General features: G+C 40.3%; 1 long non-coding RNA gene across 1 annotated transcript in view; it reads left to right on the forward strand.

Annotated features, from left to right (window-relative positions):
- Nucleotides 1-11,866, forward strand: part of LOC108303175 — a 49,510-nt gene that overhangs the window by 29,372 nt on the left and 8,272 nt on the right. The window lies entirely within an intron of this gene.

An 11,866-nucleotide genomic window follows, 5' to 3' on the forward strand; every position in this document is an offset into this window, starting at 1 on the left:
AAAAAAAAAAAAAAAAAAGACAACTTAGACATGGCAAAAACTCTATTATAAACAAAACTGGGACTCCAGTGATAAGCTGGGAAAAAGTAGTTGCCATACAGCATGTTCAAAGGGCTAATTTCCTTTACAAAGCAGGATCGCTTGCTGATAGAAAAGGCCAACAGCTCAGTAGATAAGTGGGCACATTAGAGACAGTTCAAAGGAAAGACAAGTGGCTTTCATACATAAATGTATGAAATGTTCCTCAGTTTCAGTCATTATAAGAGAAAAGCAAATTGAAACTATACTGAAAGCATTTTAAAAAATATCCAATTAGCCAAGATTAAGAACTTTGATTACTGTTGGCTAAGGTGTAGGAAAATAAAAAAAAAAACTTCCATATATTAATGGTAAGATTTCAAATTCTATGGAGAGCAATTGAATAATATTTTTTAAAATTTAAGAATGCACATACCTTGTGTAGTATAGATAAGTTTAGATAAGTTGTGATATATTTACATAATGGGATACTATAGAGCAAGAGTGAATGAATTACAATTCACACAACGTGAATGACTCACAAACATAATGTTAGGTGAAAGAGCCAAACACATAAATACATGTTCAAAAACAGACAAAATTGTTGTGTTAGAAGTCAGGGTAGTATTTCTCTTGGTGAGCTCACTGGATGGAGACATGAAGGGCTTTTGGAGGCTTATAGTCTTCATTTTTTGTTTTTTGTCTGTGTTAGGTGGGATTGAGAAAATTCATTGAGCTATGAACTTAAGAATTATGTACTGTTCTGAATGTATGCTATACTTTAATATATTTTTATGTAAATAAAAATAGCTTGCATACATGTAGTCACACATAAAGAATGCACATGACTTTTGTTTTAGCAGTTTTATCCTAGGCATATAACATATTTACACACACTCTTGAATATGTGGAGGTTAATAATAGCACAAAGGTATTCATTGCTGTGTTTGTAAGCACAAAAGTTCATACAAAACCTAATTACTCATAAGTAGGGAACTAGTAAAATAATTGATATCATCATATAGTGAATCAGTAGCAGCTCTTTAAAGGAGTAAGGCAGCTTGATGTGAAGTAATGTAGTAAAGTCCCTCAGGTGTAGTAAATGAAAAGATCAAAGTGCATGAACAGTACATGTAGTACGCTGCTATTTGTGTATGGGTGTGTTTTATCTCAAAAGGCATATATTTGCAAGCATATATAGATAGAATATATTTGGAAAGACTGTCCTAACACTGGCTGTCTCTGAGGAGTGGAAGTGAGTGGCCAGAAGGCACAATTGTGTGATACTTTCTATACTAATTTGTGACTTAATTTTTTTTTTTTTGAGATGGAGTTTCGCTCTTGTTACCCAGGCTGGAGTGCAATGGCGCGATCTTGGCTCACCGCAACCTCCACCTCCTGGGTTCAGGCAATTCCCCTGCCTCAGCCTCCCGAGTGACTGGGACTACAGGCACGCACTACCATGCCCAGCTGATTTTTTGTATTTTTAGTAGAGACGGGGTTTCACCATGTTGACCAGGATGCTCTCAATCTCTTGACCTCGTGATCCACCCGCCTCGGCCTCCCAAAGTGGTGGGATTACAGGCTTGAGCCACCGCACCCGGCCGTGACTTAATTTTTAAAAAAATTTTAATTGTGATAAAATTCATTTACCAAAACTTACTACCTTAAACATTTTTAAGGGTACAGTTCAGTAGTGTTAAATATATTCATATTGTACAACCAGTCTCTTTTTCATGGCCATTAAACTAGTATTTAATACTTCCTCCTGCCCTCGGCAATCACAATTCTACTCTCTGAGTCTATAAATTGGACTACTCTAGATAGCTCATGCAAGTGGAATCATATACTGTTTGTCATTTTGAAACTTGTTTGTTTAAATGAGCACAATGTTCTCAAGGTTGATACTATTTTGTGACTTTTGAATTCTGTACATTGTTCATTAGCCATTTTGAAAAGAGCATTAAAGTAAAAAGACATGACATTATTCAGAGCTGGTTAATTACATGGTAAAAAGTCGATGGCTGGTGTGTCTCTTTCATTTCAACCAATATTAAATGCCAGTTTGGGCAGGAAAACAACTTTATGCCAAAGCACCATTTGAAGCTGGGTTTATGACATGTTTCTCCTTTTGTCCTATATGGGTACCCCCCAAATGCAGGCTCAAGTCCCCAGCCTCTTGTCTCAGCTCAACAGTTTCCTCCCTTGGCTTACTGTCCAACTTTGGACTGCACTTCTAAATCTACCTCTTTTCCCCAGGAATAAGCTGCTTCTATGCCAAGGGTATGGCTTCTTCCTTGCAGATTTTCCTCACATCTCTGACCTGGAAAAAGCAGGGGGTGGGGGGGTCCATTCTAGCTTTTTAGTGCTCCTTTGAGATCATTATTCTGGAGCCCTCTGCAATAATATTGTTTCTCATGGATTGAAATTCATGGTTTCCAGTAGGATTTTTGACTAGATGTGGGAACAGAAGAACGAGTTGCAATGACTGTGAATCTTAGAGGAGGACTGGGTATCATTAACTGACACAGAGGGAGACAGGGTGTAGGTGGAAGATACGTGACTTGCTTTTGAAAATAGTGGTATGAGAGGTTCTGGCCTACAAAAACAGCTGGAGTTATGAGCTAGAAATGGGGACTTAAAAAAATAGGTGTGTGTGTGAATGCACACACATGTATGTATTGAAAATACAGAAAAATAAGACAATGTTACCCATAAAACAGATCATCATTCTTAACACTTTAAGTGGATTAACTTCTTTTTTCCTCTGGCTGTATGTGTATGAAAATATTTTTATAGCCAACATGGTGGCTCATGCCTGTAATCTCAGCATTTTGGGAGGCTGAGGCTGGTGGATCACTTAAGGCCAGGAGTTCGAGACCAGCCTGGACAATAGTGAAACCCCATCTGTATTAAAAATAGAAAAATTAGAGCTGGGCATGTTGGCATGTGTCTGTAGTCTCAGCTACTCAGGAGGCTGAGACATGAGAATCACTTGAACCACTGAGGCAGAAGTTGCAGTGAGCCAAGATTGTGCCACTGAACTGCCTGGGTGACAGAGCAAGACTCTGCTCAATACACACACACACACACACGCACGCACGCGCGCACACACACAGACATTTTAAAATGTAGAAATTGTATTTTGTATTCACCTTTTTTCTCCTGTGAATGAAGAAGTCCAAGGCCAGTCACATAGCTACTTCTGTTAAGAGCCCCAAAAGAGGTCCTGAATGAATTTGTGGAACTTGTTGAAATTTCACAGGGTGAAGTCCTATACAGATGTAGAAGAAAAAGTGGCAAGAATAGGATTTTGGAAACATTCCTAAACTTCCTAAAACTTTGAGGATTCAAGAATCAGAAATCATAAAAAGGTAGGAGAATTAAGAGTTCAGTGTCAAACTAAGAAGAGTAGAGCAAATTCCAAGAAAAAAGGGAGAGAAATATTCTTTGGTGTTTTAAAGAGGTAGAGCTTGATGAAAACTAAGACTTGAGATACTAAATTGAGGGCGTAGTGGTATGCACATCCTTTTAATCCCAGTGCTTTGGAAGGCCTAGGTGGAAGGATGCCTGGAGCCCAGGAGTTTGAGGCTACAGTGAGTTATGAGCCGTTGCACTCCAGCTTGGGCGAGAGCGAAAACTTGTCTCGAAACAACAATAAGATACAAAATTGAGAAACTGTTACTTGAATATATATTCTGTCCAGCAGTGATGGAATAACAAGGAATAAATTTACCTTGCTATTTTAAGTAACTAGAAAACTGGACAATATATGAAAGAGCAATGTGTAATCCATTGGGTAATAGGCAACAGAAGACTGTGGTCACTGAAAGGTGGGAAACAAACCTGCTGAGTTCAATGGTTGTTCCAATTTATTATCTGGAGGTAGTTTTCAGGGTGCAGAGCAGGGATGGGGAACCAAAATTAAAGCCTTGTGTCTTACTGAATTGAGAGGACAAGATGGGGATTGGCAGGGAGGGAAGATTGTCATAATTTGTGGGGCAGAGTACCAGAGACATGGGAGTTGTACACAAAACTCCAGAGGCAGGTGGAGGATTCCCCTGAAGTCAGGTTGAGTCCTGATTTACACATGCATGAGAGGAGAGCACCTGAGGCCAGAGAAAGAACCCTACTGAAAAGCAGCAGGCCACATGATTCCTGGAACTCACACAGAGCTGGGAATAGTCTGTGTTGCCATTAGCCAGAGTATATACAAGGGCATCAAAAGGGCATGACCTTTTTTAATGAGGCTAAATTAGCCCTAAGTTAAAGGGTTCTTTGGACTTACTCTAACAAAGAAAAAGCAAGTCTTGGAAGATCCAGTCGATTTAAAGAATCTTACCTGTGTGTGAGAACAAAGTTCAGTGCTATTTAAGGAAATACACAAAATCTAAAACATGAAACTCACAATGTTAAGCATTCAGTAAAATGACCAGGCATGCAGAAAACCAGGAAAATATGACATAATCAAGAGAAAAATCATCTAGATCCAGAAATGACAGAGATGATGAAATTTACAAAGACATGAAAACAGCAATTACAAATATGTTCTTGGTTCAAAAAAAAATAGAGGAAATGGTTAACATAATGGGAAGAGAACTAGACGGTATATTTTTAAAAGACCCAAACAGAACATTTAGAGTTGGAAATAAATTTTAAGGTACAACGATGGCATTAACAGTAGTTGAGGCACTGCACATCAGTGAACTTCAAGACAGCAATAGAAACTGTCCAAAATGAGAACAGAAAGAGAAATGGAAAAATTGATAGAGCATCAATGACTATAACAAGGACAGTTGTTAGAGATAAAAACAGTCTGACATGTATGTAATTGGAGCCCTAGAAAAGAGGGAAAGGGGAGAACAGAAAAAAGATTGTAAAAAATAATGACCAGGAAATTTCCAAATTTGATGAAAACTATAAGCCTACATATTTAAGAATCCCAAGGAGAATAATTATAAAGGTAACCACACCAAGGCATATCATTATCACATTCTTGGCAACTAATAATAGAGAAAATCTTGAAAGCAGTCAGAGAAAGAATACACATCGTGTACAGAGTAACAGAGATAAGAATGACAGCAGACTTCTCATCAAAAATTTAACAAAATGCAATGGAGAGACCTCTTTAATTTTTTTTTTTTTGTCTGAGACAGAGTCATCCTTGCCCAGGCTAGAGTGCAGTGGTGTGATCTCGGCTCACTGCAACCTCCGCCTCCTAGGTTCAAGTGATTCTCCTGCCTCAGCATACCGAGTAGGTGAGATTACAGGTGCATGCCACCACATCTGGTTAATATTTTTGTATTTTTAGTAGACATGAGGTTTCACTATGTTGGCCAGGCTGGTATCAAACTCCTGACCTCATGATCTGCCTGCCTCGGGCTCCCAAAGTGCTGGGATTACAGCTGTGGGCCACTGTGCCTGGCCTGGAGAGACATCTTTTTTTTTTTGAGACCGAGTTTCGCTCCTGTTACCCAGACTGGAGTGCAATGGCGCGATCTTGGCTCACCGCAACCTCCACCTCCTGGGTTCAGGCAATTCCCCTGCCTCAGCCTCCCGAGTGACTGGGACTACAGGCACGCACTACCATGCCCAGCTGATTTTTTGTATTTTTAGTAGAGACGGGGTTTCACCATGTTGACCAGGATGCTCTCAATCTCTTGACCTCGTGATCCACCCGCCTCGGCCTCCCAAAGTGGTGGGATTACAGGCTTGAGCCACCGCACCCGGCCGTGACTTAATTTTTAAAAAAATTTTAATTGTGATAAAATTCATTTACCAAAACTTACTACCTTAAACATTTTTAAGGGTACAGTTCAGTAGTGTTAAATATATTCATATTGTACAACCAGTCTCTTTTTCATGGCCATTAAACTAGTATTTAATACTTCCTCCTGCCCTCGGCAATCACAATTCTACTCTCTGAGTCTATAAATTGGACTACTCTAGATAGCTCATGCAAGTGGAATCATATACTGTTTGTCATTTTGAAACTTGTTTGTTTAAATGAGCACAATGTTCTCAAGGTTGATACTATTTTGTGACTTTTGAATTCTGTACATTGTTCATTAGCCATTTTGAAAAGAGCATTAAAGTAAAAAGACATGACATTATTCAGAGCTGGTTAATTACATGGTAAAAAGTCGATGGCTGGTGTGTCTCTTTCATTTCAACCAATATTAAATGCCAGTTTGGGCAGGAAAACAACTTTATGCCAAAGCACCATTTGAAGCTGGGTTTATGACATGTTTCTCCTTTTGTCCTATATGGGTACCCCCCAAATGCAGGCTCAAGTCCCCAGCCTCTTGTCTCAGCTCAACAGTTTCCTCCCTTGGCTTACTGTCCAACTTTGGACTGCACTTCTAAATCTACCTCTTTTCCCCAGGAATAAGCTGCTTCTATGCCAAGGGTATGGCTTCTTCCTTGCAGATTTTCCTCACATCTCTGACCTGGAAAAAGCNAAAAAAAAAAAAAAAAAAAAAAAGAGGCCTATTGGAACTTGTTGCTGGCAGGCCTCCACAAGAAATGTTGAAGTTGTTCGGGTAGAAGGCAAATGACAAAGGATTGAGAAGTGCTAGAAATGGTAAGTCTAGAAGTAAAATTAAGACAATTTTTTTTTCTTTTTTAATCTCTTTAAAAGATTGTTGTATTGAAGGTGACTGCTAACAATACAGGATTTCCCTTTTATGTGATGGAAATGTTCTGTAATTAGTGGTGATGGTTGCGCAACATCATGAATTAAAGAAATAGTAGCTTTAGAAAGATAGTTGTTTAAAGCAAAAATAATAATGCATTATAAGTTTTATAATGGAGTAAAAGGCATGACAATAGCACAAAGAATGGAAGGGGATGGGAAGGGTATAAGAAACTTTACTGAGGCTTTATTTATTTATTATTCATTTTATTTATTTATTTGACAGAATATCACTTTGTTACCCAGGTTCTATTTATTTATTTATTTGACAGAGTATTGCTTTGTTGCCCAGGCTGGAGTGTGGTGGCACAATCCCTGCTCACTGAAACCTCTGCCTCCTGGGTTCAACAATTCTGCCTCAGCCTCCCAAGTAGCTAGGATTTCAGGTATGCACCACCACACCCACCTAATTTTTGCATTTTTAGTACAGGTGAAGTTTCACCATGTTAGCCAGGCTGGTCTTGAACTCCTGACCTCAAGTGATCCACCTTCCTCAGCCTCTCAAAGTGCTGGGATTGCAGGCGTGAGCTTCCATGCCTAGCAGAAACCTTAGTAAGGTTCTTAAGCTGTACATGAAGTGGAATTGTCAAATTTACATCTAGAAAATTAAAACAATTTCTGTTCCCACTTCGAATGTGTGGGAGTGCCAGTTTAACCATGTCCTTGTCCATGTGTTACGGTATTCTTTTAAAAACATGGCCATCCAGATGTTTTTAAAAATTTGATTACCCGAGACACCAAATCATCACCATGCTTGAGGGATACTTTATCTCTGAAATCTTTGAAATTCTATCAGAATCTCTTTGCCTTAAATTTTGCTAAAACATAAAATGTATACATTTATTTTTTTCCTTTCCTTCTCTTCCTACTCCCTTTCTTCATAAGCCTAGTTTTTCTTCAGTAATTTGTTTGGTTACTACTTCAGCTTCATTTGTTCTAGAATGTGGATGTTTTGAAGACACATTCCATGTCTCTCATTCTTTATTGTATCATGGCTGTAGTATGCTAGATGCTCGATGCTCAATAAATTTGTCAAAAAAACACAGTTTTCTTTCTATACACAGTATTGGTAAGGTTGATCTGCATATTTCTAACTTTTTTTTTCTTTCATCTTGTTAATCTATTTTGTCTTTTTGATTCGAGTAGTAGGATAAATCATTTGCTGATTTTTTTGTTACTAACTTTTGTTTGGTTATATTTTATCTGCTACTTATTGCGTCTATTGCTGTTTTAAATTTGGCAAATCATGCTTTTTATCTCTGAAAATCTTTTCATCTCTGAAATCACTGTAAGACTGTCAAGTTTTTAAATCTCTTTTTCTGCTCTAGGGCATTTAAACTTTAATATTAGTGTGTTTAAAACCCCTTAGGACTGGGAAATAAAAGAAAATGGAGTACATATTTCTTCTTCAATCCAGCCACCTCAACGCACAATTAAAATCTGGTATTGGTGCTGGACACAGTGGCTCACGCCTTTCATCCCAGCACTTTGTGAGGCAGATCCTGTGAGCCCAGAAGTTTGAGACCAGCCTGGGCAACACGGTGAAACCCCATCTCTACAAAAAATTAGCCACACATGGTGGCTTGTGCCTGTAGCCCCAACACTCAGGAGGCTGAGGTGGGAGGATTGCTTGAGCTTAGGAGGATGAGGTTGCAGTGAGCTGTAATTGTACTTCAGCCTGGGTGACAGAGCAAGACCCTGTCTCAAACAAAATAAAAAGTATCATGAAATTTTTATTAGTATAAGTTAGGTCTACGAGTTTTATTTGCAAAGATTACCATGTGTGAGTAATCTCTAGACATTTTTGACTTCCTGGCCTGTTTTGTAAGACCCCCCAAAAATAGAGAACGGGATCAGAAAAATAAGCAAAGCTTGAATACACACTGCCATTTTTGATAAGACCACAAATTCAGAACTTGAAATAACTGGAGTTGTTTCTTACCTTAATTACACTTTGGTGTTTTGCCCTCAGGACTGAGAAATGAATGTGAGTTCCTGTTCCCTAGGAGTCCAGTCTAATGCTAGACATACATGGCAATAAGCATAGTTAGTGCAACAGAAATCAGTGGTGTGAAGGTAAAGTGTAGAGACCCATAATTCATGGTTGATGTTTTCCATGGAGGGGCCAGCATGCATTTTATGCAGAATGAAGGACATTTGAGATTTCATTTTGGGGTAATACGAGATTGTAACCTGGGATCGGTTAAAAAAAAAATCACAGAGCAATGCTTATGCTCAGGTTGGAAACCTTGAATTTGTACTGGTGCTAATTATGGGTTTTTTTCCTAGTAGTGTTTACTGCCCTTATACAGGGGTAGAAAATGAAACTCTTGTATTTAATCAAGATAGGTGATTTGAAGGAAAATGGGACTGAGTAAAATAGTGCTTTATAATCGGCCCCAGTTTTCGGGATAAGACTGCTAGAGACTTGTTACTTTTCACTTTATAATGTGAAATTAATCATTAAAAAAATTTTTTTTTTTTTGAGACAGAGTTTCGCTGTTGTTGCCCAGACTGGAGTGCAATGGCACGATCTCGGCTCACTGCAACCTCCGCCTCCTGGGTTCAAACAATTCTCCTGCCTCAGCCTCCCGAGGAGCTGGGATTACAGGCATGCACCATCACGCCCAGCTAATTTTTGTATTTTTAGTAGAGACGAGGTTTCACCTTGTTGACCAGGATGGTCTCGATCCCTTGACCTCGTGATCCACCCGCCTCGGCCACCCAAAGTACTGGGATTATAGGTGTGAGCCACCGTGCCCGGCCAATCATTAAAATCTTAAGTAAAAATGGAGGTTTTTGGCCAGGCACGGTGGCTCATTTCTGTAATCCAAGCACATTAGGAGGCTGAGGCGGGTGGATACCTTGAGATCAGGAGTTCAAGACCAGCTTGGTTACCAACAGGGTGAAACCCCGTCTCTACTAAATTTACAAAAGTTAACCCAGTGTCTTGGCTCATGCTTGTAATCCCAGCTACTTGGGAGGCCAATGCAGGAGGATCACTTGAACACAGGAGACAGAGGTTGCAGTTAGCCAAGATCACACCACTGCACTCCAGCCTTGGAGACAGCAAGATTTCATCTCAAAAACAAACCAAACATACATGGTATGTTTCAGCTCGTTGCACTTACTCTCCTCGTCAAAGCTCAAATTGTCCCTTTTGTAGACTGTGGTGCCACTTCTGCTTGGCTCTTGGGCCTTCTAACAATCCTGTTTATGCTTAGTTTCCTTGTCGTCCAGTGTGACAGGATGTTCTTGTTCTTGGCTTCTCTTGCATATTTCCTGCCCAGCCACTTTTCCAAGGAGAATGTGGATGTTTAAAACAAAAACAAAGTTTCATTGTCCCAGTTGCATCCCAAACCAGCTTAATCAGAATCCCTGGTGGGGATAGGGTCCAGATACAGACAGGGTCCCCAGGTTGGAGTGCAGTGGTGGGATCTCAGCTCACTGCAACCTCTGCCTCCTGGGTTCAAGTGATTCTTCTGCCTCAGCCTCCTGAGTAACTGGGACTACAGCGGTGAGCCACCACTCTCAGCTAATTTTTGTATTTTTAGTAGAAATGGCATTTTGCCATACTGGCCAGGCTGGTCTCCAATTCCTGACCTCAAGCGATCTGCTCACCTGGGCCTCCCAAAGTGCTGGGATTACAGGCATGAACCACCACAGCCCGCCAGGATACAGTATTTTTTTAAAAGCATGCCCAGCCTTGGTTGGAAAACCACTTGAGAGTATGCTGCCTTATCGGGCTCTGTAAATGCCTTATCTCTGCACAAGGCTGGAAGTTTGAGTGGAGTCCTTGACTAAAGCTGTCATTGCCCCACGGTGACCTTTCTTCCCTCTTCTGCTTAAAGCTTGTGTTTCAGAATTTTGACTTGAATTCATCTGAGTTGAAAGCCAGGCTTGATCTGTCATCCCAGGACTCTGTGTCGGTCCCTTTCCTTGCCTGTATGTTGAGTTGGGGCTCATCTTTGTGCCTCTGAGAAATGTTTTTTGATAGCTTGCTTAGAGTCTCTCAGTACTTTCCCTTGCCCTTAGAATGAATACCAAAATACATGGCCTGCAGTGTAGACTGTGCACAGCCTTCCTCAGGCCCTGTCTTGGTTCCTGGAGTGTGCCATGCTTCCTTCTACCACCCGGCCTTTGCACATGCTGCTGTCTGCTGGGAATGCCTTGCCTTTCCTCATTACTTAGTTCTCCTCTACTCATCCTTCAGGCACCAGCTTGACTGTCTTCCTTGGGGACCCTTCTTTGACCTTGGTACACCAGATCAGCCCCTTGCTGACTTTGTCTCATTGGTAATATTTCTCTACCTTTAGGACGCATATCAAGGCCCAGAAGTCACAGTTTTGCGTTTGTTCGTGTGATCATTTGATGCATGTCTCTCTCTGGAGCTCATGTCCTGTCTGCACCAGTTTTAGGTGTGTGGGACCTTGAACAAATCATTTCATCTCTGGTCCCCAGTTTCTTTTAACTTCAAAACAGGGATGATCTAATACTTTCACTTACCTTGTGAGGTCGGGATGAAGATTAAATAGGGTAATTTGTGTAAAGCTCTTAGAACAGAGCTAGCTATTAATAGTAGAGAATCTTAGCAGGTATTTCTGATGATTACTACAGTAGACCACAAGCTCCATACAGGCAGGGCTCATTTCTGTTTGTTTAGATTTGTATGCAGGGTGCTTGGCACATGCATGGTGCTCAGGAAATATTTGTTGGATGAATGAAGTGGAGATAATAGTAATATCATGTTTATAGAATTCCATGAGGATATAAAATAATGCAAGTATATATACTTTCCTGGTAGCATGTGTAGCTCATAGTAGGCGGTCAATAAATACCCAATGCCTAAATGAGGAAAATGGGGACAATAGTAATACCAACTTATGAGGTTGTCGTGGGGATCTAAGGTAACCCTGTAGTACCTTGTAGAGTGCCTAGCACATAGTAGGTGCTCAGAAAGTATTTGTTGAATGAATAAGTGAAATGGGGATGATGGTAACACCAGCTCCTAGAATTGCTGCGGGGATAGAAGATAAGGCACGGTGGTAGCATGTTGTATTGTGGTTGTGCCTGGTAGACACTCTATTGAGTGAAATGAGAGGAGCTGTTGTGAGTTTCTTTCTCCTGGGGCTTAGGAGAGAATCCTTTTGGGGT

The sequence above is a fragment of the Cebus imitator genome, unplaced genomic scaffold, assembly GCF_001604975.1.
Source record: "Cebus imitator isolate Cc_AM_T3 unplaced genomic scaffold, Cebus_imitator-1.0 Scaffold45, whole genome shotgun sequence".
Lineage (NCBI taxonomy): Eukaryota > Metazoa > Chordata > Mammalia > Primates > Cebidae > Cebus > Cebus imitator.